General features: G+C 44.2%; 1 protein-coding gene across 1 annotated transcript in view; it reads left to right on the top strand.

Annotated features, from left to right (window-relative positions):
- The first annotated feature begins 2,583 nt into the window (after positions 1-2,583).
- LOC149445186 (thyrotropin-releasing hormone receptor-like) overlaps positions 2,584-21,451 on the top strand; it is a 54,468-nt gene continuing 35,600 nt past the window's right edge. The window contains exon 1 of the mRNA XM_089654126.1: positions 2,584-3,096. The gene's annotated coding sequence lies outside the window, so the exon portion shown is untranslated. The remainder of the gene's footprint in view (positions 3,097-21,451) is intronic.

The raw sequence follows: 21,451 nt of genomic DNA, 5'->3' as shown, positions 1-21,451 counted from the left end.
TTTATGGAGAAGTGGGCTCCCTCCAGGCAAACCTGCCCTTGATCTATCCACTGCTATATGTGTTCCAACTTACGAGTTTCTCAAATTATAGAGTTAGGACTGCAGTACAATGGGGAGCCTTGATGTGGCCACTGCAGCTTACTCGTATATTTGCAAATGTGTGTGACTAAACCCCTTGTTTTTTTTTAATTGTTAGACAGAATCAATGTGGTTTTGTTGCAGGCTAGCTGGTAAGTGAGCTGGAAATGTTTGTTTGTTACTGATGTGAGTTGCCCTTCCATGTGCTCCTTGCTGCAAAGGCTAGTTATAGGTTGGGTTGCTTCTTAACCCTCATCAGTGCAAGCTATAGCTTTACTGACTGTATGGTGATGAGCCTGTGAGTCTAGAGCCGTGGTCTCCAAACTGTGGCCCAGGGGCCAGATGCGGCCCTTTGCTTGCCTTTATCCGGCCCTTGGGGCACCATTCCATCCATTGACTCCAACAGGGCATTATTCTTCCCACTGATACAAATGATGGGGCACTATTCTTTCCACTGACAACAATGTTGGAGCACTATTCCTCCCACTGATACCAATGATGGGGCACTATTCCTCCCACTGATACCAATGATGGGGCACTATTCCTCCCACTGATACCAATGATGGGGCACTATTCCTCCCACTGATACCAATGATGGGGCACTATTCCTCCCACTGATACCAATGATGGAGCACTATTCCTCCCACTGATACCAATGATGGGGCACTATTCCTCCCACTGATACCAATGTTGGGGCACTATTCCTCCCACTGATACCAATGAGGGGGCACTATTCCTCCCACTGATACCGATGTTGGGGCACAATTCCTCCCTCTGAAACCAGCAATGGGGCACTATTCCTTCCACAGAAAACAATGTTGGAGCACTATTCCTCCCACTAATACCAATGTTGGGGCACAATTCCTCCCACTGATACCAGCAATGGGGCACTATTCCTTCCACAGAAAACAATGTTGGAGCACTATTCCTCCCACTGATACTAATGTTGGGGCACAATTCCTCCCACAGATACCAACAATGGGGCACTATTCCTTCTACTGACAACAATGTTGGGGCACTATTCCTCCCACTGATACCAGCAGTTGGGGCACTATTCCTCCCACTGATACCAACGATGGGGTGTATGCCTCCCACTGCTACTAATGATGGGGCACTATTTCTCTCACAGATACCAGCAATGGGGCACTATTCCTCCCACTGATACCAATGATGGGGTGCTATGCCTCCCACTGCTACTAATGATGGGGCACTATTTCTCCTATTAACATCAACAGTGAGGCATGATTCCTCTCACTGACAAAAACGATGCGGCACTAATCCTCCCACTGATACAAATGACGGGGCACTGTTCCTTTCATTGACACCAATGATGGGGCACTATTCTTTCCAATGATACCAACTATTCCTCCTATAATACCAAAAATGAAGTAACCAGGGGTGAACTGACAACTCATGGGGCCCCCGGGCAATAAGGGATCATGGGGCCCCGTGTCCTTGTCCAAACGCAAAAAAGCCTATGAAAAAGGTATCAGGGGCATCTCATGGGGCCCCCTACTGACCCCGGGCCCTCGGGCAGTGCCCAAGTTTCCAAATGGTCAGTCTGCCCCTGGAAGTAACTACTCCTACTAACCACAATCCAGTCCTCCTAATGTCTGAAGGACAGTAACCTGGCCCTTTGTTTAGCAAGTTTGGAGACCCCTGGTCTAGAGGAAAACTCCAGGACTAATGTCCAGAACACAGACTGCTTGCATTCCAGGCATTGAGTCCTGGGTGCGTACTGCCCTAAATGTTAGTATCACTCAGTGCCCCATCCAGCTCTGTTGAGCCACAGAAGCTTTCAGCCTCTCATAGGGCTTAACAGGCCACTGTCAGTGGGGCTGGACGGTGCGCATGCGCCTTTTGTGCGCACCAAAAAGCTGGGATCTCATGAACACCCAGTGTGCAAGAGGCCTTAGGGTCATGGGATGGTGGTACAAAAGAAAGCAAAAATCCCACCTCTAAAGTACTGTGAGATACCATAATCTTGTGATATTGCCTTCATTTATGCTTCTCTGTGGAAAAGCTGTTTTTCTGAAATAAAATGGTCTTAGCTCAGAAAAAATGTAGTTGTTGAATTCCTCTTTAAAAATTAGAATTTTTTTTTGTTTTTGTGGGTTCTATTTCACTCCAAGAAACAGTAGCTGGCTTTGATATCAGCACTGACAGTATGTTAGAGTCCCAAGGCACAGCCAAAGCATTTCATGAATGACATTGGCAGCCAGGACTGCGAATAATAATAATCCATCTGGGCTGTGGCGCCCCCTTGTGCTGCCTGCAGACAGACAGCTCTTCCTTCCTCTGGGGACTGGAGAATCATTGAGCACCAACTCACATCCCAGCAGAATAAAAGCCTGTCCTGGAAATTGTCAGTCAGCACCGGGCAGAAATGGGGCAAGGGAAGGGTTAATGGGAGGGGGAATGGTCAAAGTTTACAGAATACAGAGCAGGAGCTGACAATCTAAGAGGACCAGTCTCACTGTTGCTGAGCCTTCCTGATGACAGTTCAGCACCATGGACAGCAGTCCCAGAAAGCCACCAATGTAATACCATATCATGGAACTTCTATACTGTACTAGAGGTTGCTATAGGAAGCCAGGTACAGCTACAGACAGATTCACAAGCAACTGCTGCAGAACCTCTTGTGGGAGCTCTCCATCCGCCCTGCAAAGACTGGCATATGCTGTATATGCCATCAGGGGGGTCCTATCCATTGCATGGTGGTGACAGAACTGTTCCAGAGCTGATCCCTGCAGAATGCTCCCTATGGTCTGTGTGGGGATCTGATGCAGGAACAGCTTCATCCTGGATACAGTCTGTACAGTGTGCCCCCATCACTCCCATTCATTCCCTGTATCTGTGCTGGTGACCCGGGCTGGGGAGGGGCTCTGAGCTCTCATAGGCTGCAGGAGAGTGAGGAGCCCCTTTATAACTGGCAGTAGCATCAGCTGGAGAGGACAGAGAAGAGTGGAGAGGAGAAGAGAGGGACTATCTTCCAGCACCAGCAGCATCCACCTACAGGTGAGTGACACCCAACTTTCCTCCATATGTCTCTGCAACAGGCTTCCTTCTCCAAGCTGGGATCCTGGGATATCCAGGGGATAGAGCACCCCCCTCCCCCCCACTCCACATATACAAAGGTTTGGAATGAGTTTATCCTTCTAGCTCTGCAATGCAATATAACACACATATAAAGAGGGTAAAACTTTATTTTGTACATTGCCACCATCTATCCAATCCAGAATACATTGCAGCAATAGGAATTTGTAATATAACTGTGCCTTTGGAATAAATCACTCTTCAGTTTATTTCATATTAGATACATTTATACTATGTATGTTATTATGGGTACATTCCTATAGTATATTTATCATCATTATAGATACATTTATACTATTGTGGATACATTTGTACACCGTATTTGGCATTATAGATACATCTATATTATTTATGGTATTGTAATTACATTTATACAATCATAGATACATTTATACACTATGTATGGCAATATAGGTACATTTGTATTCTATGTATGGACATTATAGATACATTTTTATACTATGTATGGACATTATAGATACATTTATATTCTATGTATGGACATTATAGATACATTTATATTCTATGTATGGACATTATAGATACATTTATATACTATGTATGGACATTATAAATACATTTATATTCTATGTATGGACATTATAGATACATTTATATATTATGTATGGACATTATAGATACATTTATATTCTATGTATGGACATTATAGATACATTTATATACTATGTATGGCCATTATAGATACATTTATATTCTATGTATGGACATTATAGATACATTTATATACTATGTATGGACATTATATATACATTTATGTACTGTGTATGGGCATTATAGATACATTTATACAATCATAGATACATTTATACACTAGGTATGGACATTATAGATACATTGATACTATTATAAGTACATTTGTACACTATGTATGGACATTATAGATACATTTATATACTATGTATGGACATTATAGATACATTTATACACTATGTATGGACATTATAGATACATTTATATACTATGTATGGACATTATAGATACACTTTTGTTCTTTGTTTTGGCATTATAGATACATTGATACTATTATAGATACATTTATACACTATGTATCACAATATAGATACATTTATATACTATGTATGGACATTATAGATACACTTTTGTACTTTGTATTGGCATTATAGATACATTGATACTATTATAGATACAATTATATACTATGTATTGCATTATAGATACAGTGATTCTAAATACATTATATACTATGCATTGCATCATAGATATAGTTATATACTATGTATGGCATTATATATGCACTGATGCTATTATAGATACACTTATACACTATGTATGCCATTATAAATACATTTATATTATTCTAGATACATCCCTATACTTTGTATTGCATTATAGATACACTTATACTATTATAGATACACTATGTATGGCGTTTTAGAAACATTTATACTATTTTTGGCATTATACATACATTTATATATCACGTATGGTATTATACATCCCTTTATACTATTACAAAGGTACATGTATATATTATGTATGGCATTATATGTACGTTTCTACTATTACAGATACATTCTATACTTTGTATGGCATTATCGATACAGGTCTATAGATGACAATATTCAGCCGGGTCCTGTGTATGTTCCCAGGACTGTTCTTGGTGACAACGTCCATGAACTCTGAATGTTCTGGTTAGAATGGGTCACTTTATCATACTGTCATTGCCTCTGGTTGTGTAAGCCGACTTTATTTTGTCATGTTCCCCTCGCTGTGCTTTGGAAGGAATGGCTTTTTGTTTGTTTTTAGTGGTTTTTTTTTTTCTATTTTCTGCAAACCCACATCCTCAGATTGCCTGTCTGCACAGGAGGAAGAGGTTTGCAGAGGAAAGCAGGTCAGAGCCAACAATGAATCTTACCTCTGATCTTCCCCTTCTCTTGTCTGCGGACATAAAGGCAGGATTGTTCCGAGCTCTGGCTGTGATAAGATCCAGTGTCGATGGATTTCCAATGAGCCGAGCCGGCAGGGACAGGCACCGACCTCCCCTCAGTGTTCCTTTAAAATTTGGGGTAACAAAGGATGGAGATGATGCTGGAATGTGATTCATGTCTGTCATTCTCAGACTCTTCCTACCTGTGGAGGGACCATGCCAGGCTGCCTTTCTGTCAGCAGCTGCTAGCCTTAGCCTAGCCAGGTTCATTGTGGGGTGACTTCAGCCTTTTTCATAATAGTTCCCCCCCCCCTTCATTATTGGTTCTGACAACTTTTATGTCTAGCATTTTTTTAATTAAAGCTGAGGTTATATTATAAACATTCAATATGATAATACAATTTTTAAATAAAACCATCCATTTTCATTACATACCTTATTTTAGATCCAATTATGTCATCACTGGGTCTCTGCGCTTTTCTATGCAATATAGGCAGATCATGGCTGGCAGGTTGCTGTACATAGCTTCCTGAAGACATCACAGCACCCTGCCCCATCTACTCTCAAAAGCTCTCAGTGCTGATGCAAGCAGTGGGAGGATTTATGCCAGTATCAAAATTCCTTGATGGGTGGGTGTCTGGAGGAGTGGGCGTTCCTAGGCAGGCTGTATCTTCACGCAGACCACCCAAGATAACACCCACAGTTGGGAGCTACGTGAATACATAAGTCCTTATGCAAGCATTGGAATGAGAAATGCAAATGCCTTGATGGGTGGGTGTTCCTAGGCAGAATGTAATTTCATGAAGACCACCCTAGGTAACACCCACGTGTGATGCTGAGCCTTCATGATTGAAAGCACTGAAATCTAATGTATGAAAGGGCAGGCTAGGGAGAGTCAGGCTGGGGAGGAAAGAGCTAGATGATGTAGGACATCCTGTAGCCAGGAAATGAGGCAGGTTTTATCTGACTTGCTGCAGCTTCTAATGCACATTGTGAGAAGCTCACAGTGTGCAGTGATATCAGAGTAAGCCATTTCAGTCCAGGAGAGGAGCCGGTACAACTTTGCAAAACTGAAGGGAAGGCTGGAGGTCAGATTTAAAAAACAGAGTTGGGTCACTGCATGGCCCCCTACTGGACAATGAAGAAGCTTCACCACACTGATGACATGAACCTGCTCCTGTCAGCAAGCTCACAGTGTTAGACTTCTTGCAATATGCAATGCAGCAGAGCCTAGATCACAATGCTGACCCTACGTTTATAGGTAAAGTTGATCCAGGAAATATCCGATTGCCTCTCGGGGGATCAGGAAGGAATGTTTTCCCGGCAGGAGCAAATTGGATTATGCTTTGATGGGTTTATTTTTGCCTTCCTCTGGATCAACTTTGGGTGTAGGATTATAACTTTTTTTTTCTTAATGGTTGAATTGGATGAACTTTTGTCTTTTTTCAGCCAGACTAACTATGTAACCCTCTCTTACCCTGTCCTGTTGTGCATTTCCTCAGTCACTTCTCTCCCGAGTGATCAGTCTGCTGAGAGAAGCTCACAGTGTGCAGTGACATCGGAATAAGCCATTTCAGTCCAGGAGAGGAGCCGGTACAACCAGTGCCAGGAAAAGGTCATCCAGTGCCAGGGCAAAAATGCCAAACTTGGCCCCCCCATGAAACCCCAGCCAGACCTTGATGTGCATGCCTGGGAGGGATGCTATGCCCAGCAGTCACTTGCTTGTCCAAATCACTGCTGTGATCACTACTCCTGTAAACCAGTGCGCACAGGGCAGCCGCCCCTCCTACCCACCCCTTGTCCCAGCCCTGGTCACAACTGTGCAAGACTGAAGGGAAGGCATTCAATTGTATTGTTTTATTTGCAAAAAAAATCCATCGAGTTCCTACGCGTTTCGAGGGATCAAAACTCATCTAATTCTTCAGCACTTTAAATATGGCAATCTGCCCAGACCTGGTTGAGGGGACCAGTTTGCTTTTAAATATCTGCTTGAACAGATGAAGCAAACAGGAGAGTCCTATGACTGGGATACTCCACCAGTAAGGACAGACCACCCATATAAAACAGGACTCCAGCAATAATCTTCACCAATCACAATCTGACCCAGTGACACCTCAACCTCAATGTAAGGGCTTCAGATGCTAGTTATTAGTCATTTATTTATGACCACAGTGCTGTACAGGAACACTGAGCCCCAACTACCATGGAAACATATTACTGAATGAAACAACGGTATATTTTCGGGTCCTTGGAGGTGAAAATCACAAACGTGTCCTCTCCATGCAGACAGAGACCTGGTAGGAACTGTAGTCGGGACCCCAGTGTTAGTCCAGAATTGGCCTAGATACAGGAATGAGAGGACGGTACTGATCACCTACGGTGATGATGTCATCAGTAACAGTGCCCAACTGATGACATCATCACCCAAAGTGATGATGTCATCAGTTGGGCCCTGTTACTTAATCAGGTGGGCAGGCTAAAAATAAAAGTAGCAAATGTGCAATTTGTATTGATGTTCCCATCGTCCTGTGTGTCAAGTATTTTTAAAGCTTTGGGTAAAATTCAGCATCTAAAGCTCTGCCACTGCAAAGTGGGTGTGACTTCCTGAGCCCCGCCCAGGAGGAGCTATAACTAAGAATGCTGTTGCTGTGAAATGCATTGGTGGTTTTATGTCTTTGCTTCCATTGCTGCGATTAGAGATGGATTAATTACAGCGGCCCTATTTAGTGAGAAGGATTATTTAATAAATTATCCAATGAGGTGTCTGTGTGACTATGACCTGCTCCCGCTTCATTTTGTTTGCTCTAAAGTGGCTCTACAGGCTTTTTTTCCCTAAAATAGCAAACAAGTTTTACCTACCTGGTATTGCATAAAGCAGCCCTGAATCTCCTCTTCTGGGGTCCCACTCCAGGGCTCTCAGCTCCTCTTCTGTGTCTACCACCATAGCAAGCCACTTACTATGATGGCAGACATCTGGGCTCACTCCTGAGCCAGGTTGTGTGCTTCTATTGAAACACACAGTGTAACTTGACCTCGCACCCTGCTCTCTGCCTCAAGGGTTTGACTGACAGCAGCAGAAGCCAATGGCTTCCCTGTGAGAAGAGGGAGAGGGGATAAAAGACAGTGCCAGCACAGCTCTAGATGGATCCAGGAGGTAAGTGTTCACAAGGGAGAGGGGGGCACAACAAGTCCTAAAAATTTCTGACCTTAATGCAGGGAATGTGTTAAGGTAAAAAATGTTTTCGCTTTAGAACCACTTTAAGTGTTGAAGAGCCGCTTCCATAGGTTGCCATTACCCACCATTCCTGAATGCGATTCCTATGTTAGCAGTGGAAAATTCCTCCATAGTCACATATATAGTTACATAATTAATCTGGCTGAAAAAAAACAAAAGTCCATCTAGTTCAACCATAAAATAATAATTAAAAAAAGAGTCATAATCTTATACCTACAGTTGATCCAGAGGAAGGCAAAAAAACCCAGCAAAGCATGATCCAATTTGCTCCTGCAGGAGAAGAAAATTCCTTCCTGATCCCCCGAGAGGCAATCGGATATTCCCTGGATCAACTTTACCTATAAAATGTTAGTATCCTGTTATATTCTGTGTATCTAGGAAAGAATCCAGGACTTTCCTACAGCAATCCACTGAGCTGGCCACAACCAACTCTTGAGGGAGTCTATTCCACATTTTTACAGCTCTTACTGTGAAGAAACCTTTCCGTGTTTTAAGATTACATTTATTTTCCTCCAGACGTAAAGTGCCCCCTTGTCCTCTGTGATGACCTCAGGGGGAATAACTACACCGAGTTCACTATATGGACCACTGATGTATTTATACATGGAGATCACATCCCCCCTTATGTATTATACATGGAGATCACATCCCCCCTTATGTATTATACATGGAGATCATATCCCCCCTTATGTATTATACATGGAGATCATATCCCCCTTATGTATTATACATGGAGATCATATCCCCCTTATGTATTATACATGGTGATCATATCCCCCTTATGTATTATACATGGAGATCATATCCCCCCCTTATGTATTATACATGGAGATCATATCCCCCTTATGTATTATACATGGAGATCATATCCCCCCTTATGTATTATACATGGTGATCATATCCCCCATATGTATTATACATGGTGATCATATCCCCCCTTATGTATTATACATGGAGATCATATCCCCCCTTATGTATTATACATGGAGATCATATCCCCCCTTATGTATTATACATGGAGATCATACCCCCCCTTATGTATTATACATGGAGATCACATCCCCCCTTATGTATTATACATGGAGATCACATCCCCCCTTATGTATTATACATGGAGATCATATCCCCCTTATGTATTATACATGGAGATCATATCCCCCTTATGTATTATACATGGAGATCATATCCCCCCCTTATGTATTATACATGGTGATCATATTCCCCTTATGTATTATACATGGAGATCATATCCCCCCTTATGTATTATACATGGAGATCATATCCCCCCTTATGTATTATACATGGAGATCATATCCCCTCTTATGTATTATACATGGTGATCATATCCCCCATATGTATTATACATGGTGATCAATCCCCCCTTATGTATTATACATGGAGATCATATCCCCCCTTATGTATTATACATGGAGATCATATCCCCCCTTATGTATTATACATGGAGATCATATCCCCCCTTATGTATTATACATGGAGATCATATCCCCCCTTATGTATTATACATGGAGATCATATCCCCCCTTATGTATTATACATGGTGATCATATCCCCCCTTATGTATTATACATGGAGATCATATCCCCCCTTATGTATTATACATGGTGATCATATCCCCCCTTATGTATTATACATGGTGATCATATCCCCCCTTATGTATTATACATGGTGATCATATCCCCCCTTATGTATTATACATGGAGATCATATCCCCCTTATGTATTATACATGGAGATCATATCCCCCCTTATGTATTATACATGGTGATCATATCCCCCCTTATGTATTATACATGGTGATCATATCCCCCCTTATGTATTATACATGGAGATCATATCCCCCTTATGTATTATACATGGAGATCATATCCCCCTTATGTATTATACATGGTGATCATATCCCCCCTTATGTATTATACATGGTGATCATACCCCCCTTATGTATTATACATGGTGATCATACCCCCCTTATGTATTATACATGGAGATCATATCCCCCCTTATGTATTATACATGGTGATCATATCCCCCCCTTATGTATTATACATGGAGATCATATCCCACCTTATGTATTATACATGGAGATCATATCCCCCCCTTATGTATTATACATGGAGATCATATCCCCCCTTATGTATTATACATGGTGATCATACCCCCCTTATGTATTATACATGGTGATCATATCCCCCCCTATGTATTATACATGGAGATCATATCCCCCCTTATGTATTATACATGGAGATCATATCCCCCCTTATGTATTATACATGGAGATCATATCCCCCCTTATGTATTATATATGGTGATCATACCCCCCTTATGTATTATACATGGAGATCATATCCCCCTTATGTATTATACATGGAGATCATATCCCCCCTTATGTATTATACATGGAGATCATATCCCCCCTTATGTATTATACATGGTGATCATATCCCCCCCTTATGTATTATACATGGAGATCATATCCCCCCTTATGTATTATACATGGAGATCATATCCCCCCTTATGTATTATACATGGAGATCATATCCCCCCTTATGTATTATATATGGTGATCATACCCCCCTTATGTATTATACATGGTGATCATATCCCCCCTTATGTATTATACATGGTGATCATATCCCCCCTTAATCTCCTCTTCTCAAGAGAGAATAAATTTAGTTCCTCTAGCCCAATAGATTGGATTTTAAATGATCTTGGTATAGGGGTTAGAACCTCAGAAAGGCTTTTACTACGCTTTTACATCTCAACCCGCCTTGCCAACAGGCAGGGCTGTGGATAAGAGGGTACCACCAGTCCTCCTGTACGGGGCCCAGGCCAGCAAGGGGGCCCAGGCAGCTGGATGAATCACATGTGGGCAGAGAGGGTGATCTAAATGGCGGGGGGGGGGTGTTAATTGCTGGAACTGATCCCCTGTATGGTTCTCTCTGCAGCAGCTGAAAGCTGGCTTCTTCTCCTCTCCCTCCCGCTGGCTTTCAACTGCTGCAGGGAGAGCCATACAGGGGATCGGTTCAAGTAATTGCCCCCCCCCCCACACCCATCACCCTCCCCGTGCACCATATGTTTCCCCATGCTGCCCTGGCCCCCCTGCACCACAGTGCTTCTGGCTTCCCTCCTCTCCTTCCCACCGGCAGCTGCAAGCACACAATAAGATCCTTCAGGATGGAGAGTGTCACATGTGGCAATGTAACATTTACCAGCCCCTTCTTTACCCGAAATGAACACAATTCTGATACAATATGTACTGATCACTCGCTGTATTTATTCCTAACTGAAGCACAGTTAACAGTTTTTTTTTTTATGGAAGGGGGGACCTGTCAGGTATGCCGTATGGGGCCCCATTATTTCTAACAGCAGCCCTGCCGACAGGTAGGTTCCCAGTGCAAAGAGCAGCAGCTGAACATTCCACATGCACGATTTTTGGTCCATCGAGGTGCATTGGGCAGCCCATTCAAATGAACACAACACATGATAATGGCTGGGGCCCAGGGCTGTACATTGGGCATACGGAATAAATCTGCCTGTTCATGTGGTCCCTAGGCGAGGCGTATTTTTACACATTGAGATGCATTACATGCAAGGTGTGGCTAGGGGCGGACTGACAACTCATAGGGTCCCCGGGCAATAGGGGATCATGGGGCCCCTGTATCCTTTCCCAACCTATGAAAAAGGTACCAGGGACATCTCATGGGGCCCCCTACTGACCCCGGGCCCTCGGGCAGTGCCCAAGTTTCCAAATGGTCAGTCCGCCCCTGGGTGTGGCTATGCATGAGTAATCCGCCAGCATTCATGTTCACACAAGCACACGTATGCCACCACAGTGAATGTGCTCCAAATGTTCCAACGCATGCTGGTGTGAATGGCCCTTTCAGGCACTGATTTTTTTTTTAAACTAGTGTTCTTCAAGTGTATCCCATCAAATGAATTCTATATATTGATCGCTCTTCACATTTTATGTCTCATCCTCGAGGTGTCGATGTTTATTCTGGCTCAGATTGATGAAGTGTCTCACCGGGTTCAAGTCTATTGAATCATCTCGATGACACTTTACATGGCGTCCCATTCTAGGGAGAGAGGATGTGCCTGCCGTGCTCTGCATTCACCTCTCGGTCATTCTCCGGGGGATCTCGTACAGCCGTCAGTGTAAGGCTACGAAATATCATTCTGTGCGAACACGTGTCTGCAGGCAGGGAATAAAAATCCAGTGTAATGAGAATTTAATTCTGACCTCCATCCTTCCCTTCAGTCTGGCTCCTCTCCTGGACTGGAATGACTTACTCTGATTTTACTGCACACTGTGAGCTTCTCACAATGTGCATTAGAAGCTACAGCAAGTCTGATAGAATCAGCCTTACTACCTGGCTGGTGGACATCCAGCATCATCTAGTACTTTTCTTCCTAGCCTGACTGTCTTTGGCCCACCCTTTTTATTCACTGAATTTCAGGCCTTTCAGACATAGAGGCTCTACATCACACATGGGCATTACGTAGAGCAGCCTTCCCACTTCTCCACACTGACACCCATCCATCAGGGCATTTTGATATTCACATAACTCCTCCCAAGTGCCAGCCAGGTCCGGTGCTATTACTAGGCAAACTAGGCAGCCGCCTAGGGCACAATGCCACTTAGGGGTGCCTGGGCACAACACAGGCTGGCACTCTCTCTGTGTGGCATACTGCCACATCATGATTGATCCTTCAGCTGAGGGGAGGAAGAAAGGACAAAACATGATGTCCGGTGTCTTGCCAGTGTAGCAGCTGAACTGCTGTTCCTTCCAGTCTTCCTCTCAGACTCAGTCCCTTACTGCAAGCCAGCTGGCAGCTGCTGATCACTGTGGAGTTCCAGCCCTTCTCTTCCCAGTCATCAGCGGAGGCGGAGCTGTGCCTGTGGAGGAAGGTAATGTCTGACTCTGATGTCTTGTGTCTGTGTGAGTGTGACCAGGCCGGCCATCCATCACAATGGATGCAATGTGTCAGTGAGTGATGACATCATCACGATCCCCCAGCCTGCTCTTCTAGTGCCTGCTGATCTGTGTCAGTGTTGGTGGTGGTGTGTTGTGTCTGATATGTCACTGTGTGGGATCGCTCAGTTCAGTTGTTCTCCATGTGTGGGCTGGGCTGCCTGCTGTCACAGTGTTTTACCCCCCCCCCCCCAATCCCCATTGCCTGGGGAATTCCAGCCTGGGATCTGTCAGAGTGTGGATCCATCATCCTCCACTCACTGCAACTGTAACCCGGCCACTGCCAGCCACAGATACAGTCCGTCCGTAACACTGATTTTGTCTTCAATATTGGTGCTGGTGGCATCTTTTGGCACTTATTTTTGCAAATTAAAAGAAATTTGGCAGTTTCATGTTTTGTTGATTTAATATTTTCTACTGTTTTAAAATTATTTATTTATTTATTTTTTTGGGAGGGGCGCAAGTAGCTGGTCTTGTCTAGGGAGCAAAATAGTCTAGCAGCCCTGGTGCCAGCCCGCTGCTTGCATCAGGACTAAGGGCTCTTGAGATGAGTACTGAAGCAGGATGCAGTGATGTTTTCAGGAACCACGTACAGCACCTTGCCAGGCCCTTCCACCAGCCATGATCTGCCTGCATGGCATACAGAAACAGAGAGACCCAGTGATGACAGTGGGTCTATAATAAAAAGTATGTAATGAAAACTGGAAGGTATTTGTTTAAACTTTTCATAACCTCTCCAGGTTCCCCCTGAGGAGGGGAAACCAGGAGAGGAAAAATAGAAGAAGATTAAACTTCAGCTTTAATTAAAGAGCATTGACAGTCACCTGTGAATAGAATATGTGAGAAAGAAGAGTTACGTGCATTGAGCAGTCCAGAAGATGATGGCGATCTGGGACAGCACCACCTCTACCTAACTCCTTTATTCTTATACCGGTTTCTGCCTCTGCGACCTGTGACATGGAATGCAGCAAGGTCCAGTGTACAAGGTTATTACCTCCCAAGATTTCTGGCAGGATCAACAGGAATTTCTTTTAGTACAATTGTAATGGAATGCAGCAAGGTCCAGTGTACAAGGTTATTACCTCCCAAGATTTCTGGCAGGATCAACAGGCATTTCTTTTAGTACAATTGTAAAAGTGCAGCGCTTATAATAAGATTGGATAAATAACTGGATAATATCCAAATAAAGTGCTTAGTAATGTCAAAATAAAGTGCTTAATATCCAGATAAAGTGCTTACTGAAACAATACCATAGAAAATAATACTTGACATTCCAATCAATGAATAAATAATTAATAATGTCAAGATAAAGGAATCATAATATATAATAATCCCAATAAATGTAAGTGATTTGGATATAAACGAATCTTGTTATCCCAGTGACATATAACCAAACATTCCGGTGACGTGCGGGGTATGGTAAAAATGCACACTCACCAGATGCGCATTTTAAATGCACAGTGTATTAATATGTTGTAGTCAGCCAGTGGTCCCCTTTAAGGTGGGATGAAATTTGGCCTGGTATGGATATCCCTCCTCTGGAGTCTGGGGTGGTTAGAAGTCAGCCAGAGGTGCCCTTTAAGGTGGGATGAAATACAGCCTGGTATGGATATCCCTCCTCTGGAGTCTGGGGTGGTTAGAAGTCAGCCAGAGGTCCCCTTTAAGGTGGGATGAAGTACGGCCTGGTATGGATATCCCTCTTTTGGAGTCTGGGGTGGTTAGAAGTCAGCTAGAGGTCCCCTTTAAGGTGGGATGGAATACGGCCTGGTATGAATATCCCTCCTCTGGAGTCTGGGGTGGTCAGAAGTCAGCCAGAGGTCCCCTTTAAGGTGGGATGAAATACGGCCTGGTATGGATATCCCTCCTCTGGAGTCTGGGGTGGTTAGAAGTCAGCCAGAGGTCCCCTTTAAGGTGGGATTGAATACGGCCTGGTATGGATATCCCTCCTCTGGAGTCTGGGGTGGTTAGAAGTCAGCCAGAGGTCCCCTTTAAGGTGGGATGGAATACGGCCTGGTATGGATATCCCTCCTCTGGAGTCTGGGGTGGTTAGAAGTCAGCCAGAGGTCCCCTTTAAGGTGGGATGGAATACGGCCTGGTATGGATATCCCTCCTCTGGAGTCTGGGGTGGTTAGAAGTCAGCCAGAGGTCCCCTTTAAGGTGGGATGGAATACGGCCTGGTATGGATATCCCCCCTCTGGAGTCTGGGGTGGTTAGAAGTCAGCCAGAGGTCCCCTTTAAGGTGGGATGGAATACGGCCTGGTATGGATATCCCCCCTCTGGAGTCTGGGGTGGTTAGAAGTCAGCCAGAGGTCCCTTTTAAGGTGGGATTGCATACAGCCTGATGTGGATATCCCTCCTCTGGACACTGGGATGGTCACCTGGGTTCCTGGAGATTTAAAGGCTCTATGCAGTGCAAAAAAGAAGGATGCCCATAGTGTAGTAATTGGTAATGCAAAAGGTTTATTGTGCAAAGATTAGAATAATAAAATATGGACACATCCATGGGATTAGGAGCAAATGGAGCACAAAGCTGCCAAATACACTGACCAGCTGGAAAGTCAAGATGGCTGCCGGACCTCCGTGATCCAGCGGCATGACGTCATGGCATGCGGCTCCTCCTTAACGCGTTTCGTACCAACGTACGTTGTCAAAAGGGGTGTGCCATTGTTGTTGTTACATTTACTGAACAGATAGAAGGAAACACGTTCAATGGTGTGTCTAACAGGCCAAAGGGGAACAACTTAGAGAAGTTGATTGTTAGAGTTATGTAGCCTTTAAAAGGGACACCTGTGAAACTGGAGGCGGCCTCTGATGATCTGGCCATCTGAAACTACAAAGTGGCCTGGCTGGCATGGTGGTCCTCTGGCTTCATTGCTTCTTGAGCTACAGACATGAATTACATCAAGAAGTATTGGACTTACATGCTTGTTCCAGGACAGTGACTGAGAAAGTGCTGCAGCCAGAGACAGCCAAAAATGTAGCATTTTTAGAGGGAGAACAGCAATGACAGTCCCGATTTTTCCTTCAACCCCCAACACTAAGGTGTCTAGTTCTAAAGAATTTACTTTGTAAATGTCACAGTGCATGCCTACAATCCCAATGATGTGTGTGAAGTGTCATTTTCTATTTATTTCTACTGATTGTCAGCTCCATCTAGTGGCCATAATGCAGTATTTTTCCCAAACCCCCAATCAGGAAAATACCACATAATGGCCACTAGATGGAGCTGATGATCACAGAAAATAAAATAGAAAAAAGACATTTCACACATTACCAGGTATATTCTTGCAAGCTGTGTAAATAGCTCGGTGAATTTTTGAATAAATAGACTCTTAAGTTCACCTCTGCCATTCTAAAGCTATCTTCTGCTTGCTGTGCCGGGTTTTGATGCACCCCTCCCTCTCTGCACCAGGAGAAGAGCGCCAACTGCTGCACTTACTCTGACTGATCCTAAGTAGATGTATCGTTTAATTATCAAACGGCTGCCTGTGTGGGAGTAGGAAAAAAGCCGAGATCCTGACCCTGCGGCGAAGCGACGATCAGAGCTAGGCGTCCGCGTCTAATAAAAAGCATAAAACTTTTCTGATTAGTTCTACACGCTGAGCGATGAAAAGCAGAAATTGAAATATCTCTAATTAACCGGTGAGGATCTGTCACCGCCTCCCTGTATCAATAGCTGTGAAAATTTGGGATGTGGAATGAAGATAGATGAGCCCCATAGCCGTCCCTTCCACCGCCGCACAGTTTTTAATTGACTTGGAGAAAGTTAAGTGCCCCCGTCACTAGGCGCAGGTAGTCGGCGGCTCGACCCGTCAGATCGCTGCCACTTCAGGCCTTTTTAAAGTATTTATGAAGAGATGTGTCATCAGACAGACTATGGAATGAGCTTCCACGGCCGTCCTCGGCTCTGCGGGAAAATCAATAGCACGACGGAAAGGTGATTGAACGCGGAGACGCCCCGCACCTCTGCGCAGCTGTTTAAGGAGGATATTGTATTCAATTAAACAAAGTATTTGTTTGTTTGGTGCTCCAAGATGGAATGTGCGCGTAAATGGCGCTCTCAGATGGCGACGCATGAACCTCGAATCATCTATACACCAGAGCAGATGCTCATTATTATTTCCCATTTCTAAGATTGAATGTAAAGATCTCACACCTGGAGACTAATCAGCGCTCTTGTCAGCGCAGGCTGTTGAAGTCTCTTCCACCCATTATAAGAAATAATCACAGTTCACTGACACCAGATAAATCATTTCCTTATTCCTGTATGAAACAGAATTAAAGCAGAACTCCGGCCAGAAATAAGATAAAAATGGAGAGTTCATTAAAAAAAATAAAATAACGAAACGTGAATTTGCCTCAATATTCATCTTCAATGCCTATTGTTCTTCCGCAGTACCTTCTTCTGCCACTAGATGCCCTCAGTCTGATGGCCAGCACCAGTCAACTCTCTGCCTGTGACTGGACAGTGAAAGGAGAAGCAGCGCAGTGATGAGCTCATCTCTCTGCTCTCTCCTCCTCCTATCAGCATACTTCAGAAACTGATTGGCTCCCCGTGCTGCTTTTTTCTCCCGCAGTCTGAGCTTTGCTATACAGAGGCTGCAAGAGGCTGACACCAGATCAGATTTGGCTGCTTGCATTGCTGTATTAATGATTACAGAGCTGCATTATTGTTTGTTTTTAGTTGAGCTGATCGAGCTCTCCACCATTTTGTTCTGCTTGCAGGCATTTACATTCCGTGTTAATCTGGGATAACATTCCACTGTTCCTTTAAGGGGGAATATTGTCCACAGAAGCTTACTGTTATAGAGAACAAGTCACTACTGAGCTCACCTGGAGCTGGTATTTATTACCTATTTATCACAGTACTCCCCCTGACAATGCCTTCATCTGCTTTTACCTCCAGAAGGACAGCGCCATCTTTGTTCAGGCATCATCCAGGGTCACCATCTACTTCCTAGACTGAGATGCCGGCTTAGAGATGATACAAAATGCAAAACCTGGTGTCTGTGCAGTTCTTGGCTGTGTTCACAAATGTCTGACACCGATCTACCCCTGCTTCAACTTCTCACCTTGTGACTTGCTACAATGTTACAATGTACAGTCTGATCACTGGGGGAGGGGAGACTGAAGAAATGCTTCCTCCTGCCTGCAGCAGACTAATGACATCATCTCAGTCTGGGCAAAGTCAGTGACTAGAGCACAAGTATGTCTATTGAATGAATAAACATGCTGTATACTGTGATCTATCAGGGATCTGAACGTTCATTTTAAGCCCTGGTTCACACTGATGCAGTGCAGAATTCAGCGTCTTCAGTGCGAATTCCGCACTGCATCAGAATCGCATCCCATTTGTGCGAACCGATGCGGGTGTGTATGTTAAGGTAACACCCGAAAGCGGTGCGCAAAACGTGGTGCAATATGCAGAATCGGATCGCAAAGGATGACGCCCCTGATGGCGTCAGTTGGATGACGAAATGCGTCGGGTGGAGCTTCGGTGTGTGACGTCAGTACGTTTTTTGGAGGGAACAGTGGCCATTTTTCTGGTTGGAAACTTGATTCAAATGCTGGTAACCATTCAAAACTATGTACGAGTAACTTGTACTTAAACAGGGTGATTTAATTAGTTAAATACTACACTATGAGTGGCCTTTTTCTTTTATTCCTTCTCTAAATATTGGATGGGAGTCTTCTTTTAGGACCTTTTTCAGATCTTTGTGGGGAGGATTGATATCCATCTGGATGAGGGTTTCTGGTTCCATGATCTACACATATCCATCTCCCATTTGAGTTGCCTATATTGTAAGCTCCAAGGAGCAGGGCCCTCCTTTCTAGGGGTGGACTGACCATTTGGAAACTTGGGCACTGCCCGAGGGCCCGGGGTCAGTAGGGGGCCCCATGAGATGCCCCTGGTACCTTTTTCATAGGCTTTTTTGAGTTTGGGCAAGGACACTGGGGCCCCATTATACCCTACTGCCCGGGGGGTCCCATGAGTTGTCAGTCCGCCCCTGGTCCTTTCCCTCTTGTATTGAACTGTATTGTTGCTGTATTGTCTCCCGTTATATTGTAAAGCGCTGAGCAAACTGTTGGCGCTATATAAATCCTGTATAATAATAATATATAAATCCTGTATAATAATAATAATATATAAATCCTGTATAATAATAATATATAAATCCTGTATAATAATAATAATATATAAATCCTGTATAATAATAATATATAAATTCTGTATAATAATAATATATAAATCCTGTATAATAATAATAATAATATATAAATTCTGTATAATAATAATAATATATTGACCGGTGTGTTTCGGTCAGAGTTTCTGGTGGAAGGCTGAACCATTCGGGTGTCCTGGTGATGGTGGATCGTGGGAATTGTGACTTTTTAACTGGAACTTTTTTTGATTTATTGGACTTTATGTTTTTTTTTTATTAGGGCTGCAATTTTATTTTTATTTACTATTATGTTTATTGCCTGATGTGCGAGCTGCTTTTCTGTCATTTTTTAAGATTAGTTTATTTACCCAAGCACAGGTTATTTGTTTTTGATTGCATAGGTGTGAATACCAATGCGATCTGATTCTAGTGTGGACTCAAAAAAACGGGTCCTGCACGTTTCTGGTGCTGGTGCAGTGCGAATAGAGCCATGGCTCCAATCGCCCCACATACAAATCACATGTGATTTGCACAGGAATGCGGTGCAGTTCCTGTGCGAATCACATGCGATATATTGCACCACATATATGTGAACCCGGGCTTAGTGATTTTTTTGCTCTGTGGTCGGTGGATACATTTTTTTCACGCCATGTATGGGTGGATGGTGTGTTTTATTTCTTTTATTTATCTAAAGTGATGGCCATGTGTCAGAGGATGGGCCCACTGAAAATGACCCTTTTTACTTCTTAGAAATTCTGGAGACAGCTTGTGTCAGCACTGACAGCTGACGGGAAACAAGGGCGCTGGAGGAACGCCAAAACCGCTTTTCGAATTCTGCACAGTCCGTCAGATCCCATTCCTGCCATGTAATCCCGTATCGCTTTCTTACCCACCGCTGTGTCGCGCAGAGCGTGCCAAGAGTAAGGATTTCACGAGAAGCTGACAAACAGCCTTTCTTGGCGAGGGCGGGCTGTCTGCACACGGCAATGACTGTGGACGGGACGCTCAGAGGATCTTAGTTGTTGCAGGCATGGTTGTGGCGGGGCCCCGTTCACTTGAAGCAGTACTGCCACTGGATTTGAATCTTTGCAGGATCTGAAAAAGCACCGCACCTAACTGCATGCTGCTGCAGCACATGTGCATTTGCAGATTTGTGAGAGTGCACTTAACTAAGGACACATTTGCTAAATGGCAGCGCATTTCTCTGCATGTCAGGAAATCATGTGATTTTGCATGCATTTCTGACATGCAGTCTGAACTAAGCCTTAGGCTAGTTTTGCATCTCTGTGTCTAGGGAATGTGCGCAAAATCACACGTGTTACCAACCCGCAGAGAAACACATTGCGCTTTAGCAGACATCAGGGGTGGACTGACCATTTGGAAACTCGGGCACTGCCCGAGGGCCCAGGGTCAGTAGGGGGCCCCATGAGATGCCCCTGGTACCTTTTTCATAGGCTTTTTTGAGTTTGGGCAAGGACACAGGGGCCCCATGATCCCCTATTGCCGGGGGGCCCCATGAGTTGTCAGTCCACCCCTGGCAGACATGCAGGGGTGCCATTAATTCTTAACCTCCCTGGCGGTATTCCCGAGTGTAGCTTGGGGTAAAGTTTCAGTATCAAAAGCGGTAACCCCGAGATACACTCAGGCTTACCATGCGGTGCTGCTCCGCGATCCCTCGATCACTTACTTTGTCCTGCGCTCCCGCGATGTCCCTCCTGCAGTGTCCCCGACAATGTCCTCCGGCGGATGCCGGCATTTGTCTTCCGGGTTCCGTTCCCTGCGATGTCGGGATGTACGGGGGACGGAACTGGCGGGAAATTTGAAAATGACAAAAAGTGACATTCACTAAAATCATTAAAATCACATAGTAAAACATGGTGGTAGGCTGAACTGTGCGGAATTTGCAGGGTTTTCTGTGTGAATTCTGCACTGCATCAGAATCGCACTCCGTTTATGCGATCCGCTGCGGGTGTGTAGGT

Source organism: Staurois parvus, unplaced genomic scaffold, assembly GCF_062004578.1.
Source record: "Staurois parvus isolate SC_StPar_1 unplaced genomic scaffold, SC_StPar_1.0 ptg000745l, whole genome shotgun sequence".
Taxonomy (NCBI): Eukaryota; Metazoa; Chordata; class Amphibia; order Anura; family Ranidae; genus Staurois; species Staurois parvus.
The sequence above is the reverse complement of the archived record's forward strand: the minus strand, read 5'-3'. Positions and strand labels throughout refer to the sequence as shown.